General features: G+C 36.2%; 2 long non-coding RNA genes across 5 annotated transcripts; both read right to left on the reverse strand.

Moving 5' to 3' along the window:
- Window positions 1-1,011: 1,011 nt before the first annotated feature.
- LOC107891607 (uncharacterized) lies at window positions 1,012-1,848 on the reverse strand. The gene is made up of 2 exons (XR_001682261.2): window positions 1,667-1,848; window positions 1,012-1,367 (listed from the first exon to the last, which is right to left on the reverse strand). It is a non-coding gene; the product is annotated as an uncharacterized lncRNA (long non-coding RNA).
- A 1,012-nt stretch (window positions 1,849-2,860) lies between these two features.
- Window positions 2,861-8,822, reverse strand: LOC107891608 (uncharacterized). Of its 4 annotated transcripts, none has more exons than XR_005918075.1 (4): window positions 8,412-8,820; window positions 8,183-8,311; window positions 7,411-8,063; window positions 2,861-7,304 (listed from the first exon to the last, which is right to left on the reverse strand). It is a non-coding gene; the product is annotated as an uncharacterized lncRNA (long non-coding RNA). The 4 variants fall into 4 exon arrangements; XR_001682263.2 differs by having other exon boundaries at window positions 7,387-8,063; XR_001682265.2 differs by having other exon boundaries at window positions 7,387-7,767; window positions 7,900-8,063; window positions 8,183-8,819.
- Between the last annotated feature and the right edge of the window lie 4,865 nt (window positions 8,823-13,687).

Consider the following 13,687-nt stretch of genomic DNA (forward strand, 5'->3'; position numbering starts at 1 on the left):
TTAATCAAACATCACCCTTGTTTAGCAAGAAGGGCAAAATTTACCAAGAGTCCGGAATCTCATGCCACCATTCTTTTTCAACTCCCACAACTTCGACCACTCACACCAATGTATCCCCCTTTTCCCCCCTAAATTTTTGTTAAAAAAACCAGTAATAATACGTTCTTTAATCCAAGCACAACGAAGCTGACAATAAAAAAAAAGACATCGTAAAAGTGGGAATGGCCTGTAACACACTATTTATAAATACATCATTCCCCCTTGGGAAAAAAGCCTCACGCACCAACTGTTAATACGACTCCTCAAACGATCCTTCAACCCTTGACAAGCTCTTTTTTTACTCCTCCCTACCATGTTTGGCAATCCCAAATGTCGCTTAGGATAATAAGAAACACAAACCCCCAAACAATCTAATATCCTCATCCTCTCTCCTTCCTCAACATTCGAACTAAAATAAACAAATGATTTATCATAGTTTACGCATTGCCCCGACGTCTCCTTATGCTCCTTAAGAATTTGTTTTAGGATCTCCACCGAAACCCCTCCAAATAAAATACAGTCATCAGCAAATAGAAGATGAGAGACCTCCGGACCCCTTCAACACATTTGTACACATTTAACCAATCCATCTTAGCTTGCCATGCGCATTAGAGAAGACAACCCTTCATTGCATATTAGAAATAAATATGGGATAAGAGGATACCCTTGTCGAAAATCGCTTCTTAGAGAAAAACCCTCCCCAGTTCACCATTAAGAACAATAGAGTATGAGATGGTACTCACACATTGGATAATAAAATCCACCCAAATTGTCGAGAAGCTCATCTTCAACATCATCTTCTCTATAAACTCCCACTCCACCCTGTCATATACCTTACCATGTCAAGCTTAAGAGCAAGATGCTTCTTCTTTTCAAGCCTTCTCCGCTTATACACCTCTAAAATTTCATATGCAAGGAGGATATTATTTGTTATTAACTTTCTAGAGAAAAAAGTGCTTTGCGCTTTATCCATACAACAATTTAATACTTTTTGAAGTCGGCTTCCACTATTTTAGAGATAGTCTTATACAACACCGTACAAAGACTAATAGGGCAGAAATGCTTCATGCTAGTAATGTAATACCCAATTTTTAGCCCCAGCCCAAACCATAAATGAAGCCCAAATCACAAACCAAATACTAAAACTAAATACATTTAACCCAAATAACCCAAACTACAAACCCATTAACCTAAACCCAAGGCCAACTACAATATAGCCCAAGGGAGAAACCCTAAGCAGTTAGCAGCAGACAGCGCCGCATGCCCCACGTTCGGCAGCCTCCACATCGCCCACGTTCAGCCCTCCGCGCGCACGACGCACTTTCTTCCTGCAACAAACCACGAACCATGAACAGCAGGGATAGCAAAAATATAGCAAAGATTAAAAAAAGATTTTCATGGATTTTTATTGGGGGGATCTGCTATAACAGCCGTTTTCAAAGCTGTAAAAAGGGGCAAAAAAATCTTTTGTAAAAAAAGGAAAATCAAAAGAGAAAAAACAAGCATGTTGCATCAACCATCAGAGAAAAAATACAAAAATAGGGATTGAAGGTAGTTTTAGTCTCTTCGTTTTGATTTATATTAAACTAGTACAGCAAATAAAAGGAAAAAGGTAAGGGAGGCTTACTTTTGCATTCGTATATGCTCAAAAGGGGTTAAAAAACCCAACTCGACGTGCCTTTGACCACCGTTCACGGTGGAACCGCGGCGGTTGGCATGACAGCTGCGGCGTGGAGGTGCTAGGGTCAAAACCCTAGCAGAGAATTTTCCCCCTTTTGTTTTTAAGGAAAATGAAATAAAATGTTTTTTTAAAGGAAATTTTGGTTTTAATACTATAAACAAAACGGCGCCGTTTGATGGGGGAGGACCCGCGCGTCGACCCGACCCGCAAGCAGGGTCCGCACATTCTGGCCCTAAATGGAAAATTTTCACGATTAGTCCTCTGCTTTTATAACATGCTTAAATTGATTCTTTCATGTTTCCTAAATGTGGCCGCATTTTCCATCGTTTATTTCAATTTGGTCCAGGCTTGGAGCGCTGCGTTTTGGAGGGCTTGGAATATTTCCGAATTGGCCCTCCATGTTACGCGCATTTTGCAAATTCGCCTTCTGTTTTAATTTATTTTTGTTTTTTTTCAATTATGTTTTGATTACAATTTAAATTTTGGTATTTGTTTTACTAATTAAGTTTAATAATAATAATAATAATAATAATATTATTATTATTATTATTATTACAACCATGAATTTGTGCGTATTCCTTATAATATACGTATATATACCTTTTATTTTACATATATATTTTTCCATTTTATAATCCATACATATATATACATTTCCTTTATGTTATATACGTACATATCTTTTTAAAAAATATTATAAATATATTTTCTTTTTTTTTTGCATATTTCATTTTTTTATATGCTTATACATACTTATATATACATATGAATTTTCATACATTCATATACATATTTTCATAACTTATTTATATATTTTATGCATTTTTTTTTCATATTTTGTAAATACATGTATATATTATATATATTTATTTTATTTTCATAACTTTTATATACACATATATATACATTTATATTTTATAATATATGTGCCTTTTCCTTATTTTATAATCCATGCACATATACATGCATTTTTTTATAATATATATATACATACTTTCTTTTTCTTTTTCTTTTTTTAGAAAAATTATTTATAAGTTTTTTTTTGTTTTATATATTTCATTTTTTATTTTTATTTTATTTTATATGTGAATACTTATATGTATGTATTTTAATATATGCATACACATATTGCAACTAAAGTTAAAAGTAATAGGTTTGAACTTTATTAGAAGCATCGTAGAAAATTAAAAGTGGTATTTACAAATCACATGAAATTAAAACAATTAAGAATAAGCATCTTAGTCTGCCTTGTTGCACGAAGTTAGGGTTTTCTTGTCTGCCTTGTCGCACGAAATTCAAATTCTAGGGTGATTGAAATACTGCCGATTGGAAGGAATTTTTTACTTAAAGTTTAGGGGTTTTTTGTTTACCTTGTCACGAATCTTAAATCTAAGACGGTGGTTCTGCCGGTTTAAAGGGAAGTTAATTACTAGAAGACAAAGAAGGGTCATGGCCAATGTTAATCAGGTGGATACTGAGTTAGCCAACCTCAATATCAACGATGAAGAGGAAGATCCCATGGTGGTTTTGGAGGAAAATAAGGCTGATGAAGAGTTATATGATATATGTCTGGTGGGGAGAGTTATTACGGATAGCATTGTAAATTTCACATATTTAATAAACACGTTGGCTGATTTATGGCATCCATTAAGAGGAGTATCAATCACAGAATTAGAGAATAAAAGGATTTTATTTAGATTCTACAGTGAGATTGATTTAAAGCGTGTCATGGATAGGATGCCATGGTTTTTTAATAGACATCTCATTATTTTTCATAGTTTAGCAAGAGGCGAAGATCCTAATTTGATCCCCCTATGGAATGCAGCTTTTTGGGTTCAGATCCACAACCTACCTAAAGGAGTAACATCAGAGGGAACAGTGCGTCAGCTGGGTGACTTTATTGGCAAATTTATGGAGTATGATTCTGCAATGGTGACAAGAGGGGGAGGTAAATTCATGAAAATTAGGGTTCTACTTGATATTCGAAAACCACTGAAAAGGAAAAAATGAATCAGCATCGAGCAGAAAAAATTTATATATGTTATATTTCAGTATGAGAGACTATCACTTTTTTGCTTTATTTGTGGCTGACTTGGTCATGGAGAGAGTTTTTGTGAAGTAAGATTAACACTTGGGAACCAAAAAGTGGAGTTTAGGTGGGATTTGTCGCCAAGAGCAATGCCAAGACGGGGAGGACAGGCCGTGAGCAAATGGCTAAGAGAGGATACAGAAAAGGAAAAATGGAATGATATGGAGATTGATGGGGAAAGAAGGCTAAGAAGATCTGACGAAGAAGGTATTAATAGGAACGAACTCAGGGGGAAAGAGGTACCTTGGGACGTATCACTCGGCAAATTCGGATCATAAACGAAAGGGATCGATTTAATTTGAGAAATTTAGAGGAAAATAGTTTGAAGAAGAAATGGAAGATTTACTAGTAGAGCTTGTTGATGGAAAAAAGCGGCAAAGGATTAATCCTGAAAAATGTGTCTTTAGGAAATAGTAAGAGCCTAACAGAAGGAAATGTGGAGATCAATTTATCGGCGGTCACTCCAAAGGTGACTGACCGGGCACAATGAAAATCTTAAGTTAGAATGTTCGGGGTTTGGGGCATCCTCGAACTGTACGACGTCCCAAAAACAAATCGAGACATATCAAGCCCCAAATATTGTTTCTTATGGAAACAAAGGTTACAAGTAAACGAATAGAATCAATAAGAAGACAATGTGGGTTTACATGTGGTATTGATGTGGCGGCAGTAGGCACGAGTGGAGGGTTATCATTAAGATGGAAGGAGGGAGGGAATGTATCATTGAACAGTTTTTCGAAATCTCATATCGATGTAGAAATCGAAAATGAAGAGGAGATGGGTTCATGGAGACTCACGGGATTTTACGGAGAACCAGTGGAGAATGAAAGGAAAAAGACTTGGGGTCTATTAAAGCTCCTAAAACGTGAAAGTAGCAAACCATGGCTGACTATCGGAGATTTCAACGAAATTTTCTTTTTTTTTGAGAAAAAAGGGGGGAAAATCCGTGATGAAAGGTAGATGAATGCATTTAGGGAAACACTTGAGTATTGCGATTTATATGATTTGGGGTTTTCTGGACAATGGTACACATGGGAAAGAGGCCAGCTGGCTAACAACAACATTAGGGAAAGATTGGACAGAGGTGTTGCAAATATGGAATGGTGGGACCTTTTTCCAAGATTTAAGGTTAGCCACTTACAACACAGTTTTTCAGACCACTGTCCAGTCATGGTTGATACATTTTGGGATGAAGGGATACTAGGGAAGGAAAAACATTTGCATTTTCGTTTTGATGCAAATTGGATTCTAAATTAGGAAATTGAGGAGAGGATAACACGGGAGTGGAATTCAAATAATCTGGATGTGCTTGAGAAGTTGAAAAAAGTGGGTACGAATCTGAGTACTTGGGCGAAGAAGGAGAAACGACGGAAAGAACAACGAATGAAAGATTTAAATGGTAGACTACTGAAACTGGGGGCTAGCGATATCAGTGATGCTGTATTAGAGGAGATTACTGAGATTAAGCTAGATTTGAATCTCGAGGCAGATAAAAAGGAAAATTTTTTGGGAACAAAGGGCAAGAGTTAACTGGCTTCAAATGGGAGACAGAAATACGGCATTTTTTCACAAGAATGCAACACATCACAGAAGGAAAAATAGGATTCAGGGGTTGGAAAATGAAGCAGAAACTTGACCACTGATGAGTCTGAAATCATGGTTCTAGCTACTAAGTTTTTCACAGATTTGTTCACATCTAAACCAGTGGAAAACAATGACAGATTGTTTAATTCATTTTTACCATGCATCACAGAGGAACACAACAGTATTTTAATGGAGGAATTTAAAGAAGAAGAGTGGTGAGGGCGATAAAATCTATGGCACCCCTTAAGGCATCAAGACAAGACGGATTTCCAGCAATTTTTTATCATAAGTACTGGCATGTTGTTGGAGAGGGAGTTTCAAAATATTGTTTGGATGTTCTTAATGGACGAAGAAATGTAGAGGAGATAAACAAAACAAACATAGTACTTATACCAAAAGAGAAATCGCCAAAGTCTATAAACAAGTTTCGACCCATTAGCTTGTGCAATGTTATTTACAAAATTGTCTCAAAAGTCATTGTTTCACGTTTTCGACAGGTACTGGACTTATGTATTGAGGATACTCAAGGAACGTTTGTACCAAGAAGACAAATAACAGAAAACATTCTAATTGCTTATGAGGTATTGCACTCGTTCAAAAAAAGAAGAGGAACATCAAAAAAAAGTTTTGCTTTGAAGCTAGATATGAGCAAAGCATACGACAGAGTTGAATGGAGTTTTTTAGAAAAAAATGATGCACAGTATGGGATTTTGTGAGAATTGGATCTTACTGGTTATGAGGTGTATCACCAGTGTAGTATATACAGTGGTGGTTAACGGGAAAAACGGGGAAGAATTCAGGCCACAACGAGGATTAAGACAATGTGATCCATTAAGTCCATATTTATTTCTTATTTGTGCCGAAGGATTTTCAAGACTGATTGCACTTGCAAAAAGGGAAGGGAGTCTTGTTGGGACAAAGGTGGGGAGAGGTAACGTGTCAGTGTCACATCTGTTCTTTGCAGATGATAGTATTCTATTTGGAGAAGCTTCAGCAGAAGGAGCTAACCGTATGAAAAGTGTAATACAGGAGTATGAAAAGGTTTCTGGACAATTGGTTAATTTTGAAAAATCCCTTATCTATTACAGCGGCAATGTGGATTCGCTTATAAAGGATCAAGTGGGAAGGATATTAGGCATCAGGAATTCCAATAATCCAGAAAAATATCTGGGGCTTCCAACCATGGTGGGTCGCCGAAAAAAGCATGCTTTTGTTGAGTTAAAAGAAAAAGGCATGAAGTTATTGGGCAACTGGAAGATGAAATTTTTGTCGGTTGGAGGGAATGAGGTACTTTTAAAATCTATTTTTCAAGCAATTTCGGTTTACGCAATGCAATGTTTTAAGTTACCAGTTACATTTTGTCATGAATTGGAGATTCTGATGTGTAAATTCTGGTGGAGGAATTCTAAAACAAATAAAGGGATTCACTGGTGTAAATGGAAGGAGTTATGCAGTGCCAAAGCAAAGAGAGGATTAGGATTTAAAGATCTATCAAAATTTAATTTGGCCCTGTTAGCGAAGCAGGGGTGGAAAAATTGGAGATTCTGATGTGTAAATTCTGGTAGAGGAATTCTAAAACAAATAAAGGGATTCACTGGTGTAAATGGAAGGAGTTATGTAGTGCCAAAGCAAAGGGAGGATTAGGATTTAAAGATCTGTCAAAATTTAATTTGGCCCTGTTAGCGAAGCAGGGGTAGAAAATTATTATGCAACCTGATTGTTTGTTGGCACGCGTAATGAAAGCCAAGTATTTTCCAAAAGGTGATTTTATGAGTGCGGGGATAGGAACCTACCCTTCGTATACCTGGCGCAGCATTTTGGGAGCTAGATATCTTCTTGAGGAAGAAATGGGCTGAAGAATCGGTAATGAGGAATCAGTGAACATTTGGAATGATAAATGTCTTCCTGGACCTGGCAATGGCAGAATTGAATGTCAAAATATTGACATAAGGTACACCAGAGTGTCTGATTTAATTAATAAGGAAGAGAATACTTGGAATCAAGGAGTTATTCGCACGTTGTTTGGAGAGAAACACTGGCAGAACATAGCTTCAATTCCATTAGTGAGCAGCAGATTACAGGATACTCTAGTATGGCGTAGTGACAACTCCGGGGTATATACATCAAAAAGTGGCTACAGATGGCTTATTACAGAGGGGGGTACAAAATTAAATAATGAAAATACTACCACTTTCTTTACAAAGCTCTGGGAGCTCAAGATCCCTAGTAAAATATGCATCCTAATTTGGAGAATTGTTAATGGCTATATTCCTACTTTACAGAATCTAAAAGCCCGTAGCTTGGTCCGTAATACTGTTTGCCCGGTGTGTCAAGTTGAAGAGGAATCGGTGGAACATCTCTTTAGAGATTGTATCTTCACGCAACAAGTTTTGAGGGGATTGGGAGTGACAGTCACAACATGCAATCAAGAAACCAGTTGGAAAAATTGGTTAGTAAAAGATTTTGAAAATCAGAGCATAAGAGATTGTAAACTTAGAGCTATCACCTATTGGGCAATTTGGCATAATCGCAATAAAAGTTATCATGAGGGTGTACGGGAGACAGCAACTGAAGTAGTGGGTTTTATTAAGGCCTACGATATTGAGATATCTGCTACAAGGGAAAAGCTAGCGAGTTCATGTGATGGTAGAATATCAACCTGGGAACCACCTGACAATGACACCATAAAAATAAATTTTGATGCCTCATTTAATCAATCAGCAAACTTCTCTACCACAGGAATCATTGCACGAAACAAAGATGGACTGATAATGGCAGCAAGTACCTACCCATGGAAAAATATTGCAGATCCAATTATGGCTGAGGCAAGGGCGTGTCTGCAAGTTGTTATTTTGGCGGAAGAAATGGGATTCCAGGATGTATGCTTTGAAGGGGACGCGCTAACCATAATACGCAAACTGAGAGCCACGGATGAAGATAAATTGTGCATCCGCAGTTTGATTAAAGAGATTAAGGAAAAAGGACGTAGATTTAGAAGACTGAGTTTTAAGCATATACCGAGGGAAACTAATAAAGTGGCTCATGCGATGGTGAAATATGGAGAACGATACGAGCATCTCGATTTTGGATTGAGGAAGCACCGCATGCAGTAGAGTTTCTGGTAAATCAAGAAAGGAGAAATAACAGGCACAGTGGTATGAGAGAAAGGTCGAGTCCGGGTTTGAGGTGATGGTGCGCCTGATGAACTCGTGTTCTGAAGAGAGATTGTGAAATCAAGAAAGTAAGATTTTGGAAGATAAGAGGTCTCTTGAATGGCTGATAAGGGAGTTTTGTTGTTTGATGAAGAAGAGAGGAGATGAAGAGTTCATATGTTCGTTCATTTTTTATTTTAGGTGATTTTGATTTTCTAGGAACAGCTTTAAAGTTTTGTTTTCTCAAGGCACCGTTTAGGTAGCCAATCTTTTTTGTTTCTTTTTGCTACTTTTAAGACTGTATTTATTTTCATCTTCTCTCTTCATAATATAAATATCAGCACAGTTCAAAAAAAATATATGCATACACATATTTTCAAAATTTACTTATATATTCACTTATATATCATCCTTATATATATTTTGTAAATACATATACATGTATAATTTAAATTAAAATATTTGTTTCATATTGTACATTAATTTTTTAACATCCCTTTTGAAAATATATATCTTGGTTTCATCAAAACATTAAAATCATTTTCTTTTGATTCAAAGGCTTTTAAAATAATGCAATATTCGATATTCGAGATTTTCGAGGAAATTGAGCCCTAACATATTGGGTTCCGATTTTCTTTATTAATCCTAAATAACCGAGAATATTCTTTATTCAAAATGCATAAGTATAAAAATAATTTTCGGGAACTTAACTTGTTGTGTCCTAATGTATTGGGCATGACATATTGCTTTCTCGAAATGAAGATTTTCTTATAAAATAAAAGAGGTATTCAAAGTTTGGGGATTTTGAGAAATTGAACCCTAACTTATTGGGTCTCGATTTCTTCGTCTGACTTAAACAATTGATTATCCTTTTCAAATTTCATCATTTGAGTTTTTTAAAAAATCTTTTTAACCCTCGACACTAAGACATTAAATAATCAATTTGGTACCGATTTTGCGGAGTTACAAGGGTGCTAACCCTTCCTCGTGCGTAACTGACTCCCGAACTCATTTTCTTAAATTTCGTAGACTGAAATCATTTTTAAGGTGAGTCAATCGCACCACAATAAAGGATCGGTGGCGACTCTAGTTTTTTTTTTGTTTTTAAAGTCGACAACCAAATTTTTATTTTCAAAAAATGGTTTCGACAAGTAACATTAGACACTTTTGAAATTAGAACAATATGGGTATGATTTATTTCAACTAAAGACGCACCTTCATTGAGAACATCAAGACAGTAAGACCCAACATCTTGTCCAACTATATGCCAGTAAGTTTGGAAAATAATGAAGGAAAATCATTAAGCCCCGAAGCTTTAGTAGGCGCTATTGCTTTTAAAGCTGTGAAGATCTCCTCCCTTTCGTAATAGGCCGTAAGACATTTATTCATATCATCTGAAATGCATAATCGCATCCCTGCTAAAATATTATCAGAGTTACACATTCCTTGTGAGGTGAATAACTCTATTTGTCCGCTTCCTTTATGATACAACCCGATGAAAAAAACTTGTATTTTGGTCAACCTGCTTCAACCCATTCACACACACCCTTTTTTCTTAATACATCTACTCCTTATCCATCTCTAGGCTCAACTCTAGTTTACTCCCCAAAAAGTCCAAGATATTGTCATCACTTCTGTCCTCATTAAGCTCAACTATTCTATTGCACAATTTCCTTATATTCCCACCATTTTCCTTCCTTAATCGAGTAGCCACGCCTTCAAACCCAACCCCAACGATTCAAGGCATTGAGGAACAATCCCCATACTACTTCCCCAAAGCTGATGACCCTCTACCTCACATGATTCCTCCAACGTCCAACAGGCCCCTCAAAACTTGAGTTAGCAACTCCTTTGTCCAACCTCTCCTTGATATTGTTATGTTCAAAATTACCTCGCTCCCAAGTAAACCAAGGCCCCTCAAAACCCAAATCCTCCAATTGACAATCCATTAGCACCCTCTAAAACTCCTTCATTCGCCCCTCCTATTGACTAACCCTCATTTGTTTTCAAACGAATAGACTATCTCATTAAATCTCCGCACACCATCCAAGGCAAACTCTGATCTCTACCCAACCCACGTAATAGATTCCATAAATCAACTTAACTCCTCGAATCAGGTGAGACGTAAAACCCTGTCATCTTCCATTTAACATCACTCTCATACTCTTGAATCTCTACATCAACATGGTTTTTTGAGAAACTCCTTAAGCTAACTATAGCATCAGGAAGCCAACCCAAACTGAGCCTACCCCTAGATCCCTCTGCTGGTACATCAATGCTATGCAAAACCCCCTTTCTACACTCTTTCTCTATAATGATCGAATCCAACTTGGTCTCCATAAAGAATGCGACTTAGGGATGATGAAGTTTTAGCATCTGTTAAAGCCTCCTATTAGCTCATGGACTCCTCAATCCATGAACATTCCAACACATAATCCTCATTGTTGTCCGTCGACCTATCCCTGGCTGTCACCGATAATTCATCCTGGTAAGCCAATGATGACTCACCCACATTCTCCCCAGAATTCGAAGTTTCAGAAACCTTACCAGAGAAAACAATTGTCCTTTGCCTTTTATTACCATCCAAACCATCATTCAGATTCTTCTCTAGATCATGAATCATTGGATCCTACCCAAATCCCGTAGACGAACTCGCAACACTCCTAATTCCTTCCTTTAGTCTACCTTCTAAATTTATTCCCAACACCGTATTAATATTACTCATACCCTTAGATACGAGGAAGCCCCTGGCGATCCTTACCCCTCTTGACTCCAATGAATTTCCAACCGAACCCACCACACTCCCCTCTCGTAACCACACACTCTTAACTATAGCAGCTCATCTTGTCGGTGGAGCCCATAACGAAATATCCTACCCTATTTCAGCTTCATTCACTTCCATCCTTAACTGGATCGCGTAAAAACTATTACTATGCCCCAGGCATCCGCACAGAAAACAAAATAATGTAAGTTTTTCATATTGAAACCTCACATAAGTATGGTTTTGAGGAAACAATTGAATTTTCTTTCTTCTTTTCAATGGGGATCTAATATCAATTCGTTTCTCTCCTAGATTCGAAATCTCAATGCCCCTTAATGGATGCCAAAGATTCACTAAAGTATTGTGCATCACCTGACATTAGACCACACTGGATGTAAGGAAACAACCCACAAGACAAAGATCATACATTCTATTTTGGCCTTCCGAGACTCTCGCAACCTGCAACACCTCCTCATCATCATCATTGATATGCAACCCCGCAATCCCATTTTCCATTGACAGATTCACACACACAACCAACAGCCTCCACAGAGATCATATAAAAGACAAGAAAAAGACAACTCAAAATCCTAAAGAGTCCAAAAACGAAAAAACACTAACAAAATGATAAGAAAAAACCCTATAGACGTGCTACTTTAGAGCAGACAGAGACGTGCTATTAGGTAGAGTTTAATTATTTTATTTATAATTATTTGAAAATTTATGTCCAAGATGTCCAGGTTGCCCATGTTCAAATGAACCTAGACAACCATTTGTTCAAGTTTATCTTAGATGTGGTTTTTTAAATAATTATAAAATACATTTATTTCAAAAAAAATTTAAATATTCCCACATCAACATGGGAAACACATGGCATGCCACATGTCACTATCTGATTGCTCTATCAGCCGCGTCAACACTTACTAGTAGAAATGGATAAACTTTTTAATAAAATGACCAATTCGCTCTTTAATCTAACGTATAAAGACTAATTAGTCCAGTTTTTTAATAGAGGAGACAAATGCAATTCAATTCCTAGTATAGGGGCCTCCATGATACTTTTACTTTTTTGTTCAAATAAAAAATTAATTTTACCTTGAGTATTACTTTCCACGTCATTGTTTAAGGGTGAATTTTGTACAAAAGAATCAATTTGCACCTTTTTTTTCCTTAAAGTATTGGGGTTAATTTGTTTATTTTTTTATAGAGGGACAAAATATAATCTAACTTCTAGTACAAGAGTTTCAATGATACTTTTACCCTTATGTTCAATTCTTGTTTTCTTTAAAGTTGCAATAATTCAATTCTTCAAGATTCAGGTGTTCCTCTTCAAATTTCAATATATTAGGCTTTAATAATCTTAGAGAGTTTAAAGTCGTTAGATTGCTTTTTGAAATCAATTGAACTTGAAATAAAGTCAGTACATAGAAATGGAAAGCTTAACTTTATTCAAAGTTTGTTGCCATGTGAGATAGAACGAAAATTATAAGCCCATAAAAGAAAAAAAAACGGAGAAGAAATAATAAAACCAAATGTTGTGAATGCAGTTTAGACATAATGGTCCTACATTTGTAGAACTTAGTTCAAGATATAATATTATTCAATCAACCAACCGGTCAACACACTTCTATCGGCTAAAACCCTGAAACTCCCTCTACAAGTAAAGCTCATATGGCCTCAATAGAGAGCAACGATACAATTGGCATACACCTAATATTACTCTAATACCAGAGATTTCTTCAAATATGAAAATCTCAATACAAAGAAAACTTAGAGCAAGATTATTTGATTTCCCAGCATTCAAAGTCACACACCCGCATCAAGAAAATAAGTCTCCTTTATATAAAGTCAACCAGCAAGTTAAAAGATCTTGATAAGTCTGTTGAATCAAAGCTTCACATTCAAAGGGCAACCAATAATGATAAATCACCCATCTTTATCTAATAGATTGCTCATGATCACTTATCCATTAGATTAAAGAGATGATGGAAGACACAAAATTTCCCATATCAAGGTAACTGAATGAAAGTTTTACTCTCTTGATTTGTCAAAGATGCCACTCGATCTTTTTAGCTAAAAAATACCGTGTTCGACCAGCCCAAAGAAAACATGTCTTCATTCGAAAATAACATGGAACCAGCAAAACAAAAGTCAAAAAGGGTATAACAACAACTTCATCAACATCAAATCAATTTAAATGTTTTTAATTTCAGTTCTAAATTTGATTCCTATTAATCTTAAATTCTGATGACATCTTGTATATTTTCAGAGTTTCAAGCCGCACATCCTCACTCCAATCCGAGATCCGCACAAAAACACTAGTTTAATGTTTTTTTTTTATTATTTTTCATATTTAAGGTTTGTGATTATCTCTCCTAAAG

Source organism: Gossypium hirsutum, chromosome D09 (genome assembly GCF_007990345.1).
Source record: "Gossypium hirsutum isolate 1008001.06 chromosome D09, Gossypium_hirsutum_v2.1, whole genome shotgun sequence".
Taxonomy (NCBI): domain Eukaryota; kingdom Viridiplantae; phylum Streptophyta; class Magnoliopsida; order Malvales; family Malvaceae; genus Gossypium; species Gossypium hirsutum.